Source organism: Electrona antarctica (genome assembly GCF_951216825.1).
Source record: "Electrona antarctica genome assembly, chromosome: 17".
Lineage (NCBI taxonomy): Eukaryota > Metazoa > Chordata > Actinopteri > Myctophiformes > Myctophidae > Electrona > Electrona antarctica.
This window is the reverse complement of record NC_136798.1, coordinates 19,890,543-19,896,542: the sequence shown is the minus strand read 5'-3', so window position 1 is coordinate 19,896,542 and position 6,000 is coordinate 19,890,543. Positions and strand designations below refer to the sequence as shown.

Genomic DNA, 6,000 nt, shown 5'->3' with positions numbered 1-6,000 from the left:
ATGAAACAACAAAACACTTCCTGTTATTGCACAACCCCTGTAGCACTAGGCATAGGCCTATATATTGCATAAACCCTTATTGCACTTAAGACAGCAGAAAAGAACAAAACATGTATCGCAGCAACAGATAATTTCTTAGCAGCATTGAGTGCAACTACCGCTGTGTGTGTGTACAGTCATAGGCTGCACAGTTCTACGTTTATATCAAACATGCTTCAAAGACACAGACAAATAGTCCGGCAGCCGGTGGTGTGAAGTGAGACATTTGGTAGCCTATAGTTTTGGTTTGGTTTTGGTTGCAAGGAGTTGCATGGTGACCCATTGGTGTGGTTTGGCTTTAAAAGTAAAAATATATATATAAATATCAACATCATGTGCAAGTGAAAAATATTGATTCTTTCTACTTGCCTACACAATTTTGGCTGGGACGAGCATGACGTTTTTTTCCCCAATTAACAAGTCTATCTTTGATCACATGCTATGCGACACCAGGCCTGTCCCTGGAGCCGCCCCTGATTTGCATCCCTCTGGATAAAACTAAACTAAAACCTACCAACCCAAAAATAATGAGTAATGGAAAAAGTATTACAGAAACTAAACTAAACTAAACTAAGCCCAGAGCTTCTTGTAACAGGTGTGCTCAGCCAGAGAGACACAGAGAGCACTTCACTTCCCCAGACACTGTGTGTGTGTGTGTGTGTGTGTGTGTGTGTGTGTGTGTGTGTGTGTGTGTGTGTGTGTGTGTGTGTGTGTGTGTGTGTGTGTGTGTGTGTGTGTGTGTGTGTGTGTGTGTGTGTGTTTTGCTTGTTGGGGTGTGGAGGCCTCCCTCAGACTGAATCCTCAGCTGCTGCTGAAAGAGAGAGAGACTGCAGACTAGAGCAGCAGTTAAATATAGCCCAATCCAGACTCTACTGGGCTCTAGATTCTTCTGTCTAGCAACAAAAGCAGAGAAGTGTCTCCTTCCTTCTGACAGAGTATAAGAGGCCCTTCGTGCTCCTCTCCAGAGCTGAAAGCAACACATACAAGTATACATCTGGATGTGAGTGAAATCAGTGAATGAGCAACTTCTTCAAAGCAGAAACGGACAACTAGAAGGAAGAGAGGACTAATATGATTTGTCTGAACTATCCCTCACACTGTCTGTAGCTCTCTCGTTATCTCGCTGTACCACTCTCTTTCTTTCTGTCTCTAACACCCCCTCCTCCCTCTCTCCTGCTCACTCTGGTGCTCTCTCTCTCTCTCACACACACACACACACACACACCTCCTCTCAGTGAGCGCTGTCAGACTGTCAGACCAAACTTCTGGAGACAAGACGAGGCTCTCCGCTCTTCTCCACATCAATCTTCTACTGTGCTTTTGGACTTGGATGGAAGAGAAGGAAAAAAGAGGAGCAAAATAAAAAAAGAACAGTTTAGGTGGAAAAAAGGAGAAACTATACATTTCAGGAGAAAGATAAACGCTGATAGAACTAAAGTTGTGTTGGGAAGGACTACTCTACTGTGACTTTGGATGCTGACAGAGAAGGACCACATTTAAAGGAGAAAGAAGATTAATGAATACAAGAAAAACAAACAAAAACACTGTTCAAACAATATGTGTGACCTCTTCTACATGCTACTAATCTGACATAACACATACATTGACTGCTACTGAATAGGACGGTTGAAATTCTGGAATTTACTTCACTACCTCATTTATTGGTACATCTGCAAAATCCAGGTAAGACTGCCTGCCTTAATGACATATCATTTCTCTAACTTCAGTGGTTCCCAAAGTGGTGTCTGGGGTGGGGAGGGGGATGCAATAGGTCTCCAGCAAAACATGCATGAGCATCAAAAATCAGTTTGACCACTTTAAACCTATACATCGGCAAGCTCTTCTATTAACAGAAAAATGTTGAATATTTTAAAAACACAAATCTTTTATCGGGGTCCCCTGGCATCAATTATTTTGTTAATTTGGGGGTCCTTGACATGAAAAGTTTGAGAAGCACTGCTCCAATCACAGGCTACAGTAAGTCAATGTTTACGAATGAATGTACTTAAAGGGTAAGACCACTTTTGTAGAGGTTTGGGTTGTGTAGTTACCTTGCCATCATGTAACTAAATAAAATAAATCAAGTGACCAGTGATTAGAAATTGATCATTAAAAATATTCTCCTCATTGACTTACATTGTACACTGTATGAATCAACTTTGTTTGTGTTGATTTACGTTCTAAGAGTGACTTTGAGAGGTGTTTCAGCGTACAATGTAAGTCAATGAGGAGCATATTTTGAATTATCAATTTCTAATCACGAGCAATGTTTTGGATTTCTTGTCCACATTTGGAGTTACATCATGGCAAGGTAACTACACAACCCAAACCTCTACAAAAGTGGTCTCACCCTTTAAGACATTGTGAAAGTGGAGCAAAAGTGAGCTGTGCTGATCAAGTCAAAGATCTTGATAATAAGAAACTTATTCAGGGATTTAAGCTAAAGAGGCAATGGTTACATGTGGGACAAAGATACTATTCTTTAAGGGGTTCTATAGATTAAACTACAGCTCTTGGTGTGCTCTGTTGTGTTGGCAAACTCTCATATCAATTAAATGAAGAAAGAAAACTTAAATAAATAAATCAGGGGGATATAATTATTTTGTTCAGTCAGCAGACTCGGCACTAATGCCTGTTTTGAAAGGGTTTTACAACAAAATATACTTAAATTAATTCCATTCCATCCATTTGGTTCCATTTTTACACTGTCAGGATACGGATCTACATCGTTTACCCCTGATCATATTAACAAGAATCTTACTAACTTTACAACCTTATCCAAGCCAATGACAAGTGCTGCTTAACCACTAAATCATAAATACACCCCTTGTGCATTGTGTCAGTGGCACAGTGGTTGAGGTGCCTCCATGGCCACATGCTCCCTGAATTGGTGGGTAATCGTTGGCCCCGCATGCCACATAATCATATAGGCTCTCTGGCCTGACAGCGCGTCGCGTGTTCGAGTCCCATTCATGACGACCTTTGCTGCATGTCTTTCCCCAACTCTCTGTGCCTCTTTCCTGTCCATCTTCACTTGTAACTTTCAATAAAGGCAGAAAAGCCTAAAACAATTCAATCTTAAAAAATAAAATAATAAATCGCATCCATAGGAATGCCACATTTTTGGGTCGGCTGACAATCTCAATTTTGGAGTGATTTTCTTGACCGATATTGTTTGTCAAACAGTGTAACATTTTCAAATCAATTTGAGAAACTTTGAGTTTTATTTTATGTTATGAGAACATTTAACTTATGAACAAAACATGTAAACATTTCTCCTGTCATGTCATTTTGCCCAAATTATAGGGACGCCAGGTTAAAGCTGTTAAAAACCCGGACACAGATGTCATTCAAAAAAAGTCAACTAATGGCCGACATATCGGCCAAATGGATGTATCAGTCTGGCCCTATATGTAGACTTGAGTCATGAATGGACCCGCGTCAGTGAGCTATGATGAGGCACCCCTTACACAGCCAGTAAATGTCTGTGTTTCAGGAAATGGTGCATTAGTGGAAGCATTAATTGAATAGATCTTTTACCAGAGTACTTTGAAAGCTTTCCCCTTGGGGAATGAACTGCAGCACTATAATAGTTGCAGCATCAAGATGCGAGGGGAAGTAACAGTGATGCAGCAATAATACAGTGAACCACAAGTCCTGATGATCATGGCCATGGTTTTATGAAGAGGAATTGTAGCTTCATTAGTTTTACTGTTACTCTACGGTTGAGTGATGAAAGGTACAGTAAATGCACTTTGTTGTTATTGTCCACCACTGGATATCACCACCACAGCCAGCTTGCGATGCCCGGCCCAGACATCTCTAGGGACAATTCATTAATAGACCCTTTTCCTCTGTTTTCATTGCAAGTTATTTTGAAGACCTTTCCTTTGTTTAGATACAGTTAGTGGGAAATAGTTGGACAGTGAGTGGGAAAATCCTTTTCTTTTTCTCCTTCTTTTTTTTGCTGCATACTCTGGAAATATACAAATCTTTGATATACTGTAAGAACAAATATCTTATTTATAGCATTTGTTGTTTCAAACCTGATATAATTTACATATAATTATGAATTAATTTCATAGGGCCTAAATGGAAACCGCAAGGACATTTGTTTGGTGCTATCCCTTTTGGACCAAGTGTATTGACTGTACTCTGTTGCTGTTTTACATTTCTGGCTTATATACTATTCAATCAATCAATTGAGCATTGGGAAAAAATATATATATAGCAAAACTATTCAATGTACAGGGTCATGTGATGCATTGTGAGCCTAGATCAACTATTTTTTAATTTGCTTTGAAAAAAACAAATCATTATTACATGAACATTTGGTTACAGTTGTACATCTCTCAGAGTTAAATAAACACTGAGGATCTTACTGTGTAGACTCAGAGAAATGTGGAAATTCATCAGTCTCCATGTGCATTCAGATCATTTCTGGGTGACGCACCCCTTTAACTCCTTTAAATCATTTGCCCCATTATGACGCTGCCGTCATGCCTCTCCCAGCGGCAGCCAAAGGCCAAGTGATAAGACTTGGAACCATGAGATCACTTTTCTAATTCAGCTCAGCAATCTCTGTGTATACGTGACGTGTGTGTGTGTGTGTGTGTGTGTGTGTGTGTGTGTGTGTGTGTGTGTGTGTGTGTGTGTGTGTGTGTGTGTCTATTAAGGTGGGGGGTTGGGGGGTGCGGGTGACAGAAATGTCTGCCCTCGTGTTTGGTTTCATAACAACTACTGTTGCCATGCCATCAAAACAGAAAGCTGAGCACACAGATGGATTGTTCGTTTGGGTGTCATTTCTGTCACCCAAGGACAATCATACCAAAACACTGCGGTGACATCACACCAAAATACAGCTGACAACATCAGTGGTGGACAAAATACTCAAATCCAGCAGGCCTACTTGGGTCAAAGTATAGATACAAAAGAATACTAATTAATTACAAAGTACATTTTCTTTTTTATATCAACACACATTGCTGTATTAAGATTTAGATTAAGATTTAGACAATTACCCCCAAAATATTTCTAGAAATGTCCATAATGGTGACAATAACAAAGGTCACACATTGTACACCAGGACGGCTTAATGACGGCCAGTGAACTGAGAATGTAACCTCAAATCCTAAAGCGGTTATAAATTACTATTCATTGTCTCCACCAGGCCGAAGGCATGGTGAGAGAGTATGTTTTGCACTCCGTCCGTGTGTGTGTCCGTCCGTGTGTGTGTGTGTGTGTCCGTCCGTGTGTCCTTCCGTCCGTCCGTTACCAGCTAATCTCCGGCACCGTTAACCCGGTCGATGCCAAACTTTGCACACACACTCCCTAGATGCCAACGATGAACCTCTGCCCCGCATTTTCCAGAACAGCCTGTTATAGCGCCACCATGAGGCAGCTTTTCACATTTGTTACCTAAAACTGCACCGATCTGCGTGAAACGTTGCATGCACACTCCCTAGAGGCCAAGGACAAACCTTTGACCTGCATTTTCCGCATCTGCCTTTTATAGCGCCACCAGGAGGCCGACTTTTGTAAAACACATTTTTGGATATTACTCCTCCAGATTCTGTCCAAAAATCTCACAAATCGTTACACAGTATCTCTATGGTCATGTACTCAAGTCGGATCTGTCCGATATTTCATATTCCACCCTAATTGGCTATAATTGCCTTTCACAGTTTGCAAGATTGCCCCGTTTTGAACAAAAGCCTCAAATCATGAACACAGCATGCAATTTACGTGAAATCTTTCACACATTTTCTTACTAGGCTGAGGAATATATCCCACCCTTTTCACATTGGCCTGTTATAGCGCCACCAACAGGTTGATTTTTGCACAACAGGTTGATTGGAACAAAATGCCTCAAATCATCCAATTGCCATACAAGGCAAACATGTTTATATTACTACTAAACATTTTGCCAAACATCTCACACAGTCCTATCCTCCTGGTGGA

General features: G+C 40.7%; 1 protein-coding gene across 6 annotated transcripts in view; it reads left to right on the top strand.

The window, feature by feature from the left end:
* The first annotated feature begins 1,001 nt into the window (after positions 1-1,001).
* Positions 1,002-6,000, top strand: part of filip1b (filamin A interacting protein 1b) — a 35,795-nt gene continuing 30,796 nt past the window's right edge. For 5 of the 6 annotated variants that reach the window (XM_079525514.1, XM_079525512.1, XM_079525509.1 and 2 more), the window contains exon 1: positions 1,002-1,722. The gene's annotated coding sequence lies outside the window, so the exon portion shown is untranslated. Of the gene's footprint in view, positions 1,723-3,905; positions 3,943-6,000 lie in introns of those variants that run through there. The other variant, XM_079525510.1, reaches the window with a different exon arrangement.